Source organism: Notechis scutatus, chromosome 2, assembly GCF_049901735.1.
Source record: "Notechis scutatus isolate UNSWTSFEM ecotype Mainland chromosome 2, rNotScu1.2, whole genome shotgun sequence".
Taxonomy (NCBI): Eukaryota; Metazoa; Chordata; class Lepidosauria; order Squamata; family Elapidae; genus Notechis; species Notechis scutatus.
This window is the reverse complement of record NC_142010.1, coordinates 235,922,623-235,938,984: the sequence shown is the minus strand read 5'-3', so window position 1 is coordinate 235,938,984 and position 16,362 is coordinate 235,922,623. Positions and strand designations below refer to the sequence as shown.

The 16,362-nt window shown below is 35.4% G+C and overlaps 1 protein-coding gene across 2 annotated transcripts in view; it reads left to right on the top strand.

The window, feature by feature from the left end:
• LHFPL2 (LHFPL tetraspan subfamily member 2) overlaps positions 1–16,362 on the top strand; it is a 104,863-nt gene that overhangs the window by 37,266 nt on the left and 51,235 nt on the right. Inside the window, exon 2 of one of the 2 annotated variants that reach the window (XM_087958311.1) lies at positions 12,514–12,630. The exons of the other annotated variant lie outside the window; for it this stretch is intronic. The gene's annotated coding sequence lies outside the window, so the exon portion shown is untranslated. The remainder of the gene's footprint in view (positions 1–12,513; positions 12,631–16,362) is intronic. 2 annotated transcript variants of the gene reach the window in all.

Sequence of the window (16,362 nt, the reverse complement as noted above, 5' to 3'; positions counted from 1 at the left end):
CAAGACTAATAAGACCATTATAGGAATCGTGCCTTGCTTTGTGAATTGAGCTTAAAATATTCATAAAATATTCAGTATTTCTCATGTAATATCCAAACAGAAATAAAGAGAACAAGATATTAGATATTAGATTAACAGAGTTGGAAGGGACCTTGTACTTCCATCTAGTCCAACCCCTCCGCCCAAGCATTTCTGACAAATAGACCCCACACCATTTCTGACAAATAGCAGTCCAGTCTCTTCTTGAAAATCTCAAGTGATGAAGTTCCCACAACTTCCAAAGGCAAGCTGGGAATGGTAATGATGAATAAATCCATAATGAATCTTATCCTTATAGATTGTTGCTCTTTAGAGTCATGTGACAGATGGAATTTGAAGTCATAACATCTGAAAAGTACCTGGTAGAAAAATAGCCTTGAGGAAATCCCATATAAGCAAAGTACAATACCTACAGTTCCCATAACATCTCATGAAATAGGTTAATCTGAGAAAAGTGACAGCCCAATCTTGCTTCCATGATTGAGGGTAGATTAGGACCTGGATTTCCCTATTCCTAGTTCAATACCATACTCACTGTACCATCCCAATTGCCTGTTTCCTGGTTGTCATCTTACCTATTGATGCTATCCACTTATATCTTCCATTTCTCCAGCTGCCCGAGGCCTACTTTCCATTCCTCATTTTCTGAATAAGCAAACTAGATTGGCTTTGCTCTTTTTAGGCAAGGAAGCAGACAATGTAATTATCCGTGAGTGATGCCAGTTAAGGGCATATAAAAATTGTGAAAAATTGAAATATTGCACATCATTTCACTTTTTGTACTGTCTTTTCTGGGAATGAGATGAGTCCTTTGTTGTTTTTATGGGGGGAAAAGGTTCATTTTATATGTACTGACAATGTCTGATTTTTAAAAAAGTTGGTTGAAGAGGAAATCTGAATGCAAAGGATACCAGGATGAAGGAGGGTGTGACATAAAAATTTAAGCCATATTCATAATTTCTACTTTTGCCCAGCCCAAATAATATACAATTTTTAAAAAAAGCTATTTAAAATAAACATGCCAAGTCTTTAGAAAAGATTCCCTGTTGGGACAGGTTGATACAAATTTTAGGTAATACTAGTTTATTCTTAAAAATGTTTTATATGCGTAAAGATAGAGATGCAAAGCCAAAAGCATTTAAACAATTGTGGCTTTTTTGTGTACTCAGAATATTTTTTTTTCAGTAGTTAAACACTGAAAATCATTTGTAGCTTCAACCATCTTTTGTATAGACTTTTTTTGTGTACGTGCCTGAAGCCAAAGTCTCTGGGGTCTAATTATTTAATATAGAAGCCAGGATGTATTAAAACCCTATTACTCACTGTGCTTTCAGTCTGGCACATGGTCAGCACACATAGATATGACTCATTGATTTTCTGTGTATGTGAATGTAATTATGTAGAAGATCACAGTTTAAAATATTATTGCTTTTAGCTGAATAATTTATATGCAGTGCCCTCATACTGTTTTCTTTCTTAATAATTCTAGTTAAGGACAATGCAAATTTAGCAGGAAAATAACTTGGACCTACTTAGAATATACCAAAATAGCTATAACAATAAAAAGTTTATCAGAAATCCATTTTTAAAATTACAGCAGAAAAGAAACATAAATCTAATTAACTTTGTGCTGAACTTGGAAAATTGTAGAATCTTTTGTTGCTCAATGCAATAATGTGTTATTCTTGCACAATTCAGATTTGTCACTGAATGTAAAAACTATTTATATGATGTTAAATATTTAAGCTAAAGAAATGTATTCACAGCATGTTTATATATCATATATTCTCCCTGGGGTATTTTGTGCTGTAGTTAATGAGGTCAATTTATCTAATAAAATGCTTAGTAGTATAAACTAAAGATATAAAAAGCATTTTTCAATTCCTATATTGAACTGCACTGAACTTGAACTCTTTAAATCAGAAATTGAAATTGCTTCAGTATTTTTTATTAACAAAATGCTGTGATACTACTTCAGATACATTTTTTTCAAGAAAGTTACATTTTTTTCAAAAAAGTTTTCAAGAAAGTTTGTTGGATACTTGTTGATTTAGAAAAACTGATGCTAATGTATTATTTGTGGATAAACATATACAACTAGTCTTTGTTTAGAACTAGCAACAATTGGAACTAGCAACTTGTGAAACTATGTTCTTACTGTCAGCTTTCCTTTCCTTTTACAGACCTGCAAAGGTTATAAATGCCAGGGTCAGTCATAAAGTTACTTTTCTGTCACTGTCATAACTGCGAACGGTTGCTAACTGAAGCAATTGTTAAACAGGGAATAGCTGTAAAAAGGCAGGATGTTAGCTATATATTAGTTGTGGATGTGATTAGATGCATGTGAGATAGTGCCATTTTGTTATTTCAGGTAATTTACAACAAACTTAGGTGTTGTAGTACAATGTGGAATACATAGATAATGAAAGTTATAAAAGAACAAGATACTTCCTTGACAGGATAAATAGGGTAAATAATTGGAAGTATAAAAATAGTTATGGCAAAAATTTTGAGCAAGTAAATGAATTTGTCAGTTTTTACAAAAATAGAAAGGGCAGAAGAGGTATCTAGTGAATAGCACTGGAATTAGCTTCAGTTATGTTTCCTTTCCTTTTTCTTATCTTAGTCAGGGGTGGGATTCTACTGGTTCTGTCCAGCTCTGTAGAACTGGTAGCTCTGAAGAGTAGCAGACATAGAACCGGTTCTATGTCTGTTGCTGTTTTGGCCCGCCCACCCTCCTGAGCTCTTACCTGACCTTTATTTCCTGCTTTTTCAACCTCAGCTGCTGTACAAGGCATAGCTGCGGTTGAAAAAGCAGAAAAAAAGTGCTTTTTCAAAAGCTGCTTCCCTGCATGTAGCGCTGCTCAACTGTCCAGGCAGCAAGCTGACGAAGATTTACACACATGCGCAGTGTGCAGGGAAGCACATTGTAAATCACTGAACCGGTAGTTAACCCTGTCGTATCCCACCCCTGATCTTAGTCCTTTTTCTGGCTTACCATTTCTTATTCCTTTTATTTTGCACAGAGTTACTTTTTCTGAAAGGGAATAAATGACAGGTACGTTTATGAGTATGTATTGGAAATGGAAGATTCTATTATACAAGTAGTCCTTGTTTAGCAACCCTAATTGCAAGCGGAATTTCTGTTACTAAGCAAAACAGATCATTAGGCAAAACACATGCCATCCTCAGGCTGGTGCACTGGCACGAAGCCGAAAGCACCAGCCTGAGGATGGCGAGTGGAACCTTGCCGAAACATCACCAAGATACTCTTAATCTTACACGGGAAAAGACCCAAACACATCTAGACCTACATACCTGTACCCGTGAAAATCTACGAAAATATATGGGGGAGGGCGCCCGGGGGGGGGGGGGGGGGGGGGCCCGGGGGGGCGGGGGGGGGGCCCGCGCCCCCCGGGGGGGGGCCCCCCGGCGCCCGCCCGGGCGGCCCCGGGGGCCCCCCCCCCCCCCCCCGGGGGGCCCCCCCCCCCCCCCCCCCCGCCACCCCGGGGGAGAACCCCCCCCGCCCGGGGCGGGCGCGGGGGGGGCGGGGGGCCCTCCCCCGCCCCCCCCGGGGGGAGGGGGGGGCGCCCCCGGGCCCCGGGGGGCGGGGGCCGGCCCCGCGGGGCCCCCCCCCCCCCGCGCCCCCCGGCCCGGCACGCGGCCCCCCCCCCGCCGCCGAATATATATATATATATATATATATATATATATATATATATAATATATTATATATATATATATATATATATAAAATTTTCTGTTTGTTTTCATATTTACTTGGTTGTAAATATGATTGCAATTTTTCTAGTTTGCATCCTAGTGTGAATTGTCATTGGCCTTTGATTACTTTTGATTATATAAACACTTTTATGCATATATATTATTCAAATCTCTGACTTTTCTCTATGCAGACTTGATAAATGACTCAACTTCTTCAGATCTTAAAGGCTTAAACTATGCAATAAGTTTTGCCTTTTACTCTAGGTCTAAGTAATATATTTCCCAGTAGTTGTAAAATGAATGTACATTTCTCAACAGTAGGAGAAGAAAGCTATAATCTGACAAACAGTGTCTCATAGTTGAGAAATTACTCCATCTTTGCTTCCAATAAGCTTAATTCCCAATTGACAAGTTACCATTTTTGTTTAGGTTGTTAACATATTTTAAATAAAGAAACTTGTGGCATTATAAATGTACAGGAATATGTATTAGTATTGCTGATTTGCTGAAAGACAAAAGTTATTAACTAACAGCAGTATAACATATTCAAATACTATTTCTTCTCTATTGATCGTTCAGGAAAGACTATGTACTACTGAAATTTCATTGAAAAATAGAAGGCAAAATATTCCTGGTAAAAGATGATGTTTTGTCTGTTTCTCGTTAACATGTGAGATTTCAGAACTGATGGCACAGTATTGTAATGGTCTTGCTGGCTTAAATGAAACATCTGTTTATAATAGTGAGAATTGATACCACTTGCAAGAAGTTACAATGCCAGGCTTTTTCAATTGTTACAAAACATATTAGACTTTTACGGAATAGTCTCCCCTTAGAGGACTGCAAGCTGAGTTTCAAAATATCTGCATTTGAAAGGCTGACTGATGGACTTCCGGTTTGAGCTTCTTCAGCGACAGACCGAAACCTCGTCTCTGTGAGGCTTTGATCCGTGCTCGCCGCTGGAGCGCCCCAAGCCGTCTGGTTTCGGGCTAAGCCACCCCGTAGAGGTGGTGAAGAGGGGGGAGACTGCCATCAGGGTTGAGGAGAGCCGCATCTCTCCTCCCCAGCTGGCCATTACTCCCTTTCCCAAAGGCGTTTGCAGCGGTGGTCAGAAATGGCCACCCCAAAGAAGAACTCGACCGGAAAAAAATGTGCAGGAGGAAGATAAGAAGAGAAAGTTTTGGTTGACCGGGTCAAACAGCAAAAGCAACAAATAAGGTACCCTGGAATTGAAACTGTTAAAAAACAATAACATTGTTCCCTAAGAAGATTTTTAAGCTGCAAAGGAGAGAGAAAAGGGAAAAGATTTGGTTTTCTCCTTTTCCTATACTGACAGCTAAGAGACTTAAGCAAGAAACTGGAAAAAAAATCCACTTTGACATCAATAGGCATTTAATGCTGAAAATAAAAAGTCAAAGGGATAATAAAGATTTCTGGATAATTAAAAGCTTTTGAAAACAGGAAAGGAGAGAAAAAAGAATAAAAGGGTAGGATCTGGAAGGGAGGAAACTGCCTGGAATTAAAAAAGAACTTACAGCAAAATCTCAACAAGACTTTCAAAAGATACATTCTAACTGAAATATTGCAACAAAAACCCCAGGAAGAGAAAGTCGAAAAAGAAATAAGAAGATATAACTCGGGACTATCTGGATTACTTGATGATTTCTGGATTCTTGGTTATTGTTTTGAATGACTAAAATCAATTGGGTGGTTGTTTAAAACTGCTTAAAATGGCTCCACTTTTAGAAGAACTGAAAATGGAACTTAAAAAGTACAAAGAAGATGCACAAGAAGGGAGAGGTTCTTTTGGCTTCATATTTCAGTTTTTAGAAATGGAGATTTGGAATTATGAGAAACAACAAGAAATGCCTGCAGAACAAGAAGATTGTGACAAAGAAGAAGCCATCTTTAATGAACAAGTAATTTTAGATGGGGGGAAAAAAGGAAAGAGGAGAAAGAGAATGGAAAGTTTAAGATTGGGAAAAACAACTCCCCAAAAAATAGAGTGAAAAATAAGTATAAAATCAGAAACAGAAGAGGGAAATGCAGAAGAGAGAATTAGAACTAGAGAGACAAGGGGGTAAAAAGGGGAGGGAGAAGATGAGGGGGAAGAAAGAAAGGAAAAGAAGTTCTAAAGGACAGAAGCAAAATATAGAGAAACAGGGCCTATTTAGAGATAATGGGTGAAAACTTAATGGAAAAAGGGATTCTGCAAAGGTACATAAGATAGTATGGTTATATTAGAAGCAGAAATTTAGAAAATATGAAACAATGTATGATTAAAATGTCTGATAAAATAGCTATCGTAATTCAGTGGAATGCTTGTCAATAAATAAATGTGACAAAAGGTATATTTAATGATTTACAAAACATATGAAGAGAAATAAGGGAAAAATTAATTATGGAGATTATATGTGTTTTTAAGGAAGTATGATATTTAATTGAAAAGAAGTGTTAAAGATGTTAAGATTTTAATGATTATTAATGATAGAACTGAACTGGAATGGAATGAGGGTTTATATTTACATATATTTACAATCTTTCTTTTCTTTTTTTTAAAGAATATAGTGTGTATTTTAAGAATGTACCAAGCAGAATTCGATTGGAAGTTATGTATTATGTATTATATTGAAGGTCATAAACTTAAGGTATATATTGAAGTTTAAATAAGAGTTGAATGGATGTAATTAAAAGATATAAAGGTGTCAATACTCCAATTAGTAACTACAGGAGAAAATTTGTTTAATGAGAAAAGATAATATGAAATTGAAACAGAACAGACAAAAGTATAAATATAATGATTTGAATTAAGATGAGATAATCAAAATAAAATTGAGAAAATTAAAAGAGGGGAAAAACTATATGGAAAATGTAAAATAGTATAAGATATGGAATAGAATACAAAAAGGAGCATGAAATTGAGTTTTGTGTCTGTATAAAGAAGTTCAACCCGGGACCATGCTATTTTCAAAAAAGATGTTTTACTTGTATTTTGTGTGTGAAAACCCAAATAAAACTTTATTTAAAAAAGAAAGAAAGAAAGGCTGACTGATTGGCTCTTGGGTGTCCTGTGAGATTTTGCTAGTTTATTTTGCTAATTGGGGAAACAGACTTCCAACATTGATTTATTTTTAATTACAATATTAAGCACAGATAATGATTTATTAATACAATGGCAAATTACCCACAAGTAGTTAAAGGTAATTAAGTGAACAAAACCAGACCCAAAGAGCCATATGTTGCTCAGCAAGGAGTTAATAAGACCAGCTTCATGGACTTTCTTGTCTCTTCCACTTTCTCTATTTCCCTAACTTTCTCAATTTCTTTGATCCTCCAGCTCTCTTATCTTAAGACTTATCATTTAGCCGTCCAGAGCACTCAGATAACAGGATGTGCCAGCTGCAACAGTAACTTCAAAAGGCAACTTAGGGAAAATGCTCATTCACTTACAGATGTCTCTGTATATCTCTGAGAATGCCTATGAAGAAAGCAAATACAGACTGCAGAAAGACATGTAGAAATAAGCTTTTAAATATATATATTCACATCTTCATGAATACTTTCAGAATTTATAGGATAAAATGAAAAAAATTAAACAGATTACAAAGATATAGAAATATACTTGACCATGCTCTTCCTTCATGATTTGATTTCTTCAACTTTAATTGATAGCCATCTGTAATTTAGTATTGTTTTTAATTTTAGGTAATTTTAAAGGCTGGGTGCCTACAGTTATATGCTTTCACACTTGCTCAGCTCACACTTCCTTTAAAAGTTTCTTTAATGTCTGTGAATCATTTTATGAAAATGTTGGATTGAGTTTCAGCTTTCTGGTCAGAGACGCATTAAATCTTCCCTAGTATTGGCAGTGAGGAAAGGGGGATCCTTTGTTTAGCCAGACAAATTCAAAAACTGTCAACTCCAGATGTTTTGAAGCCAGACAGAGCTTAATAAAGATTGGACAATGCCCTTGGGACTGTTGTGTGTATATACATTGAGTTCATTTAGGTGTGTTTTTTTTCCTTCTTCACCAGCTGCAAGTAAAATGACAAAGAAACAATGGAATATATTATAAATATATAGGGTTGGTAGTGAAATATGTTTTTAAGCTCTTTTCAGATGTGCTGTCCTTTCCATTCACTATTCTAATCTTAGGTCCAGCTGTTCTGAAGATATGTTTTTTTGAACATGAAGGACTGATCTTTTCAGCATAGATTTCAAAAATCTGAAAATAATTGAATAAAAAGAAATGAAAATATTTTCTCTTTTTTGCCTTCTCTATTTTCCTGTTCTCAAAATCTGATTTTAAATATTGACATTTACAGTAATCCTCAACTTATAACCATCCATTTAGCCACAGTTTTCAAACTTAACAGCATCACTGAAAAAAGTGACTTACAACTTGATCCTATACTTATAACCATAGCGGCATTCTCTTTGATCACACAATCAAAGTTCGGATGTGTGGCGATTCTGTCTCAATATTTTTCCATAAGAAAAATCTTGCTCAGCACGTATACCTCTCAGGGCAAAGTTCACTAAACTGACAGGAAAATAACTGACAGGAAGAAGCTAAATTGATAAGATTAACACAGAGGTCTGTGTCAGATAAAGTAAAGACATATTTCACAAAAGCCTGTGAAAGGATGTATATTCAAAAGTCTGTCAGATAAGATGTGTATTCTGTAAAGACATGTTTACCGGAAAACTATTAATCAATAACAGCCAAGAAGTTCGTTATTTGTATCATTTGTAGCCTGGTCTAAAAGATAAACTTTGTAACTTCTTTGTCTTTCTGTAAACCCCCTCACCCCCTCTTTTCAGCATAATAAAAGAGCACAGCGTAGAGCAAGCTAGCCAGCCTAAACATTCCATCTGTCTTAGGCTCAAATGAGGCAATCCCATCTGCCTCAAGCAATGCGCTGTCTCACCTAAAGAAATCTTCGTCTTGTGTTCTTTTTCTTTTAGCTTTGCAATCACTCTTGCGAGAGTCCCTCAATCACCCTGGCTATAGGGTCCTGCTTTTGCCAAACTTCGCCCTTGCGAGGCTTCTCTCTATCTCACCCTTGCGAGGGTCCCTTTCTGAGAGGAATTCAGCAATCAACCTGAAGATCTAAACAACAGACCGGTCGCTCAACGCAACACGGATGCTTGGCAACCAGCATGTATTTGTGACACTTGCAGCATCCTGTGATCATGTGATCTCGCCAATTGCAACCTTCACAGCTAGATTCCAATAAGCAAAAATCAATAGAAAAAAGTGGATTCATTTAATGACTGTATGAATCACTTAACTACAGAGATTCGCTTAACTATGGCAAAAAGATCTTAAAATTGAGTGCAACTTCCTTAACAACCGCGCTACCTAACTGGAAATTTGATTCCAATTGTGTTCCTATGTTGAGGACTACCTGTATAAACCCTTTTAAATCATTATTGATATAATACCATTTATAGTGTACGCTATTGATTGGTTGTACATTCTCAATTTTAAGTTTGTTATCCTATTCTCTTTATATATTGCACAGAAATTACAGGAAGTGGTGGTGAAATCTTGTTTGCTATTCATGGAGGATATTTGTGTAGTACAAATAAGTACATGCATACAATGTGTTTTCTCGCTCTTTCTTTTACAAGCCAAAATCATAAACATTAAGCTTAATGTCGTAGAGTAATATAGGGAGACCTAGATTGAAATTCATTTTTTCCATGATCACTTAATGATTTTCAGGACAATCTAATTCACAGGGTTGGACTGGTGAAAAATTAGAGGAGTGTTATACTGAGTCAAACTCCTGGAAGAAAGGCAGAATATAATTCAAGCCAATATTTATTGGCTAGCATAGGAGCTCCACTTTGAATGATATAATTTGAAAATAATATCAGTTTTATTTAGCCATTTGTACCGGTTGGGTCCTAAAGGAAATCAACCCTGACTGTTTTTGGGAAGGACAAATACTGAAGTTGAAGGTTAAATACTTTGAGAAAGAGGACGTTGGAAAAAAACCCTGATATTCGGAAAGATTGAAGTTTCATCTTGGCTTTTTAGGATCAATAGGAAATTTTGGTAGCTCAGTTGATTCAGCTATAAACAATAAATCTATTATTCAGTCCTGGACGTAAGAATGAATAAACATGTGCTTCATCCAAACAAGGAAGATTTCTTGTTATGGAACTCAGCAAGTCAGCTAGACGAGGAAATTCCCAGTCTATGTATTATGTCATACCTTCTTTGAAGGAATAGGCTTCTGGCCCAGAATAATTCTGAGCTCAGTTTTTCTCCTGGGGTCTCAAAATGCTTGTGGCTATGATTCAGACTATTTTTCTAACTTTGGCTGCAGGATCAAGACCTGGCTATTGTCATCCATCTGTTAGTAACTTGCCAGATGCATTAATGTATTTTTCCAGGTGGTCTGGCAATTGCAGTTTATGGATACTGATATGTATGGTATTGTGTGGGTATGAGAAAGCGGTGGGAGTGAATGCATACTTCAAGATATGAATAATATTTTTTCAAATCCAATTATTCCAAATTCATTTCTGAGCTTAGCTTTAGTGCTGAAATTTGTTAATGACCTAAGCCATACTCTGGTTGTTGTATATGTAACCTAATAACACCAAGAAGCAGATGTTTTTCAATTGGAATCCCAAACTATTAGAATGCATTACCCAGTAGTAGTTCATATATCTTTCTCCCTCTTTTTCAATGACTTACGAATTTATTTTTTTAGCTAGGATCCCATTATTTCTATGTGCTTCATAAATTGGATTTATTGTGTCTTGATGAGAGTTCAGAGCCACAATACTTAGCTGTTGGCTGCCTTTCTATTTTTGATGTTGCCATAGTGCTCAGGGAAGATGCATAAAAGGAAATGGGAACAATTAAAGTCTCCTCCTCTCTCCAACTTTATTTCTGAAAAAAAAATACATAAAGCATATGTTTTGCATCTAAAAGTTCCAGGTGCAATTTTTCTCCAGATAGAATTAAGACACTTCTTAAGAGTCATATTACTCAGGGTTATTTCTCAGAGGAAATAACCATCTTGTGATCTAAAGGCTGGATTTCTGTGATGGGATGACTTGGCTTGCTGAACAAATTAAGGATTCTGAAAGAGAGTTGAGAAAAATAACACATTTTGATGAGCAGAAGGAGAACTAAGTACTCTTCAAAGGAAAGGCTCTTAAAGACATGTGTTGATACAGTGCTAGAAAACAAACAGAAAGCAAAGCGTTTCACATAAGCCATGCCTAATCATGCAATAAATGTGTGTGTAGGCGGAAGAAAGTTCCCACCAAGTCATCAGCAAGGTCTAGATTCAAGAATTTTCTAAGTTTATAAGTGTAAATGGGTTCTGTCCTAATGTATAATATGTATACGCAAATTTATGGAGTCATATATTAATAGTGTCCAAGAAAAATACCATGGAGCAGTGAAATGAAAAGAGAAAGGTGTATTTTTCCTACTTTTACAAATAACATTGCAGTTAAGTAGTAGGAAATATAAATTAATAAACTAAAAAAATAAGTGTCATTTGGCAGCTACAGAATAGGCAAAATACTGCTTTAAAGAGGACCTGAAGCCATTATCATACTGTTCTGGATCAATCTCTAATCCAATAGCACGAGAAACCATGCTTCAAAGTAGGTATGCACATATGAACGATTCTTAAGTTTGTAGACTGGAGTTCTTGTTAACATACCAGCTGCAACCAGTTGGTTTTCCTTTGTTGAATGGCAAAGGTTTCGATTGGGTACCACTGAGCTTAGCCATCAGATAATGCTATATATAACCTTTCTTAACTTCAGCAACTTTAAGATATGTGGGACTTCAATATGGTGGCTGGGGAATTTTGGGAGTTGAAGTCCAGGTATTTTAAAGTTGCTGAGGTTGAGAAGGAGACTATTTATTTGATGCACAAAGTCTTAAAATAGTTGTATTGCTTTACTAATAGAATAAATTTCTGGGGGGGAAACCCATTGAAGAGAATGTTTTTAGTTGTGATTTAATTTCCAGGCTTTGGGTTATTCTTGCAGGCTATAATAGGATTTGAAGTGTAAAGCATCTGGACAGTACCAGCAGAAGGCAGAGATAATCAATACACACACCAATATGTTTAGAGGTATTTAGAGGACATTCAGAGTTTTGCTAGAAGTATTAAGAAGAAGACAGTTTATCAAGTCAACATGTTCTGCATTTCAGTAAAAATTACAGATAATATCCTATGTGGTATAAGGACATTAAAGAAAAAAAGAGGGAAAAACAGAAGAAAGAATATTATCATAAGAAAAATCTTACCTTATTCAGGGGAGGTGTTTTGATACTTTTTATTTTATAATTTCTATTGTAATAAACATGCAATAAAATTATATTAGATTTTAAACCACGTTTTCTGAATAAAACTTTCAAATCAAAGCTGGAAGTGTAAAGAATTAGTTTCTATTTCATTCTGTGAAAGATAGGAAAAGTAAAGGTTGTAAAAGGGGATCACATGATCCCGGGATACTGCCACTGTCATAAATGTGAATCAGTTTTCAAGCAATCAAGCATCCACATGTAAATCACATGACCATGGGAAGCTGAAATGGTCATAAGTATGAAAAATGGTCATGAATTGCTTTTTCAGTGCCATTGCAACTTTGAATAGTCACTAAATGAACTGTTATAAATCAAGGACTAGCTGTAGTTATTTTCTTGGTTTCCTCTTGAATTTTCTTTTGTAAAGCAAGTTATAAACAGGGTTTTTTTTATAGTGGTATAGTGGTCAGAGTGCAGTACTGCAAGCTACTTCTGCTGCAGCCAGCTGCCTGCAATTTGGCAGATCGAATCTCACCAGGCTCAAGGTTGACTCAGCCTTCCATCCTTCCTAGGTGGGTAAAATGAGGGCCCAAATTGTTGGGGGCAGTATGCTGACTCTCTAACCTATTTAGAGAGGGCTGTAAAGCACTATAAAGCACTATAAAAGTGGTATATAAATCTTAAGTGCTATTGCTATTTTATCCTTACGGACTTTTTAGGTTTGCCTCCTTTCCAGGGTTGACCTTCATTTTTTCCGAGAAAATATAATGATTGTATGGATGTGATATATTTTCATGGATACTGTAAGCTGAGAGAGTGACTATTTGTTTATGAGATAAGCTTTTTCTGTAATTTTCCATAACAAGAGAAAGCAGAAGAAGAAAAATGTAAAAAAATAACATCTGTGGAGTAGCCTCTTAGTCATAAAGGCAGGATTGCCTTAACTAGACAAAATTGGCAAAGAAATCAGCTTGAGAGAATAAAATTTAACTTGGCAGAATGTTAGAGCCATAGCTTTTGAAAAAGAGTACTTATCTTTACCACCTTTCTAAAGCTGATGACAAAGAGCCCGTAAAACTAGAAAGATTCTGTTTATTTTGTAACAAATAGAACAGACTATTTTTTGTGAAAGTAATGGGTAGGCTCTTAAGAGTATTTAAATAATGAAGTTTCTACAGTGAATTGCAGGATGACAAAAAAAAAGAAAGAAAGAAAGAAAGAAAGAAAAAGTTCTTTGTGGTATATTGTTAACTACTTATAACATTCCCACTAATCCTGCAGCTGGACTTCATCTAAAAAAATGTGTGCAATGTTAACTCCTTCAAAACCAACAAACTGATCTTATGTTTGTTTTGTTGGCATCAGAGAATACCAGTTTTGCAAGTTCTTCCCCTTTTCTGGAAAGCAATCAATAAATAAGAGCATCAGTGCTGTTCAGAAGTGAATGAAAACCAAGGGAATTTAATTAAACCCAGAAATGTAAAAAATGTAAAACAAAAGTAGACTATTTGGTTAGTTCTAGACTTAATAAGGGGAATTGCTCCCTAATTCAGTTTTATTTTTCTTTGTATTCATAAATCTAGTTAATATTAAAGACTTAATAGTGGTGGCCGGTTATTAAGAAAAAACATTTCTTGGCCGTGTTATTTGTGTATATGTTGTAGATGTTTTTTTTAATTGTAAAATTAATAAAAATTTGTTTAAAAAAAAACATTGGGGTGGATGTAGTAAATGCTAGGTGCTAGAGATAAAAATGTCTCAGGATGTTTGTACACTATATATTTAAATCTTGACATTTTAAAAAATATAGAAACATTGCAAATGCAGTTTTATTGAAGCTTTCTGGGAGGTACATGGTGCAGTTTAAATCAACCAGATTTTTGTGGTTAAACTTCAACCACAAAACTGTTTCGGTACCCTAAATCAGCTGGCCTGGAATTCTAGGGTTATATCTTCTCCTGGACATCAGTTTAGAGAAGACTGCCCAAGCAGGATAAGGTTTATAGCTAAGGAAGAGAACTGCTTTGTTAATATTGACTCTAATGCAATTTGGTCCAGTGCAATTATCCTGTGTAGTTCAAAAGATACAGCTAGCTGGGTTAATGTTTTCTGAGTTCATAATGTATTTGGGAAGAACGCCATGTAGATTTGCCAGCATTGAGAAGGACCTTTAGGAGACCTATGGTAATTTTATTTGCAAATGATAATATTGTTAATCACTCATTTAGGTCATCCTTGTGATGACTGGAAAACATCGAGGTGCAAGTTGTCCTCAACTTTCGATCCCAATTGAGCCCAAATTTTTTGTTGCTAAGTGAAACAATTGTGAAGTGAGTTTTGCCCCATTTTAGACCTTTCTTGCCACTGTTGTTAAGTGAATCACTGTAGTTAAGTTAGAAATCTTCTTTTTTGTTTTCTTTAAAGAAAAAACCAATTCTTTCTCCATCCACTGTGTGAAGTCTTTTTCCTTTAAAATAGTATTATTTAACGTCCATCTAGATCTTCTTTTTTGTCCTTTCCATTTAATTGTCATTGGATTGTGATCTGCCCAAGTACTTGTTTCAATATTTATTTCTTGAATGTTAGATATTAATTCTGTTGACATCCATATCATATCTATTCTGGACCATGATAAGTGTCTATTTGAATAGAAGGTGTATTGTTTAGTTTTAGCATTTCTTTCTCTCCATGTATCTTTTAAGTTTATTTCATCTACAATTTTAAAAAAAGATTTAGGGAGAGTCTTTCTGTTTTGCTTTATTGTTTTCTGTGCTGTATAGTCCAATTTATTGTCTACAATTCCATTAAAATCTTCCATCATAACTATATTAGCATAGTCCAGTTCAATTATTTTCATATGTAATTTTTTGTAGAATTCTTCTTGTTTGTCATTCGGAGCATAAATTGCAATCAGGAGTGTTTTCATATTATTGTCCATTATTTCCACCATTAGTATTCTTCCATCATCATCGGTATAGATCAATTTTGCTGGGGTGGTCTCTTTAATATATAAAACCACTCCTCTTTTCTTACATTGGGTCAAGGAAGTAAATATTTTCCCTAATTTTGGCTGTACCAACAATTGTTCATATTGTTTTTTAATATGTACTTCTTGTAGACAAATTATATCAAATTTTAATTTCTCTAATTTATGAAAGGTTTTTCTTCTTTTAACGGCTGAGTTAAGTCCATTTATATTAATTGTAATCATTTTTTTCTCTTCCATGGTTATATTTTATAGTTAAGTTTAGCAGCTCTCGTAGATCTTAGTTCACGTTGTTCTTTGGCTTCCACCTTTCTACCTACTGCGCCTTCTTCTTTTTCAGTCGCCATTTGGCAGTCCTCTTGGAATTCAATTAGTGAGATCTCTTTTTCTGCCTCTTCCTCTTTCCTTCCAAAAAATTCTGTATAAAATAATTCCGCTTTCTCAATTGAGTCAATTCTATGTCTCTGTTCTTGCCATGTGAACATTAAACCTTCTGGAATCAGCCATCTATAATTCACCTCATTTTTAAGTAGCATTTTAGTCAGGAATCGGTATTCTCTTCTCATCTCTCTCACTCTTCTGGGTATTTGTTTCAAGACCACAATCTCCTTGTCTTTGTATTTCAATGTTTTCTCTTTTGCCACTTGCAATATTTGCGTTTTAATGGCTTTCTTTGTAAATCTAATGTGAACTTCTCTTGGTAAGCTATTTCTCATCGCATATCTTGTGAAAACTCGATAAACCTTATCTATTCCATCCATCATCTTCTCTTGAGTTATTTCCAAAGCTTCAGCCAGTATTTCTATCATTATCTCAGCTAGGTTTTGTCCTTTTTCTTCCTCTACGTTTTAGAATCTAAGATAGAATTCTGATCTATCCATCTCAACATACCACTTTTATCTTGTTCAACTACCATTAATCTATTATCAATATCTCCAATCTTCTTGTCTCTTTGTTTATATTCTTCAATTTTTTGGAATCTCATCATACTTCAACATCATTTGTTGGATGTTCTCCACTTTTTCATCGGTTTTCCTTGTTCTTTGTTCAATGTTGTCTGTTCTTTGTTCAATGTTCTCTGTTCTTTGTTCGATGTTCTCTATTCTCTTTTCAATATTCTCTGATCTTGCTTGAATATTTTGAATTCCTTGCATAATCATCTGCAGAGTCACTTTTTCTTGTTCTTTTTCTTGCTTTAACATTGTCTGTATTGAACGTTGTCCTCCAGATGGTGGAGAGGAAGAAGTAGAAGTTGAAGAACCAGGCACTATAAATTTCCTACTCATTTTAAGCAATTCAAAATCTTCAGGTTCTTCTA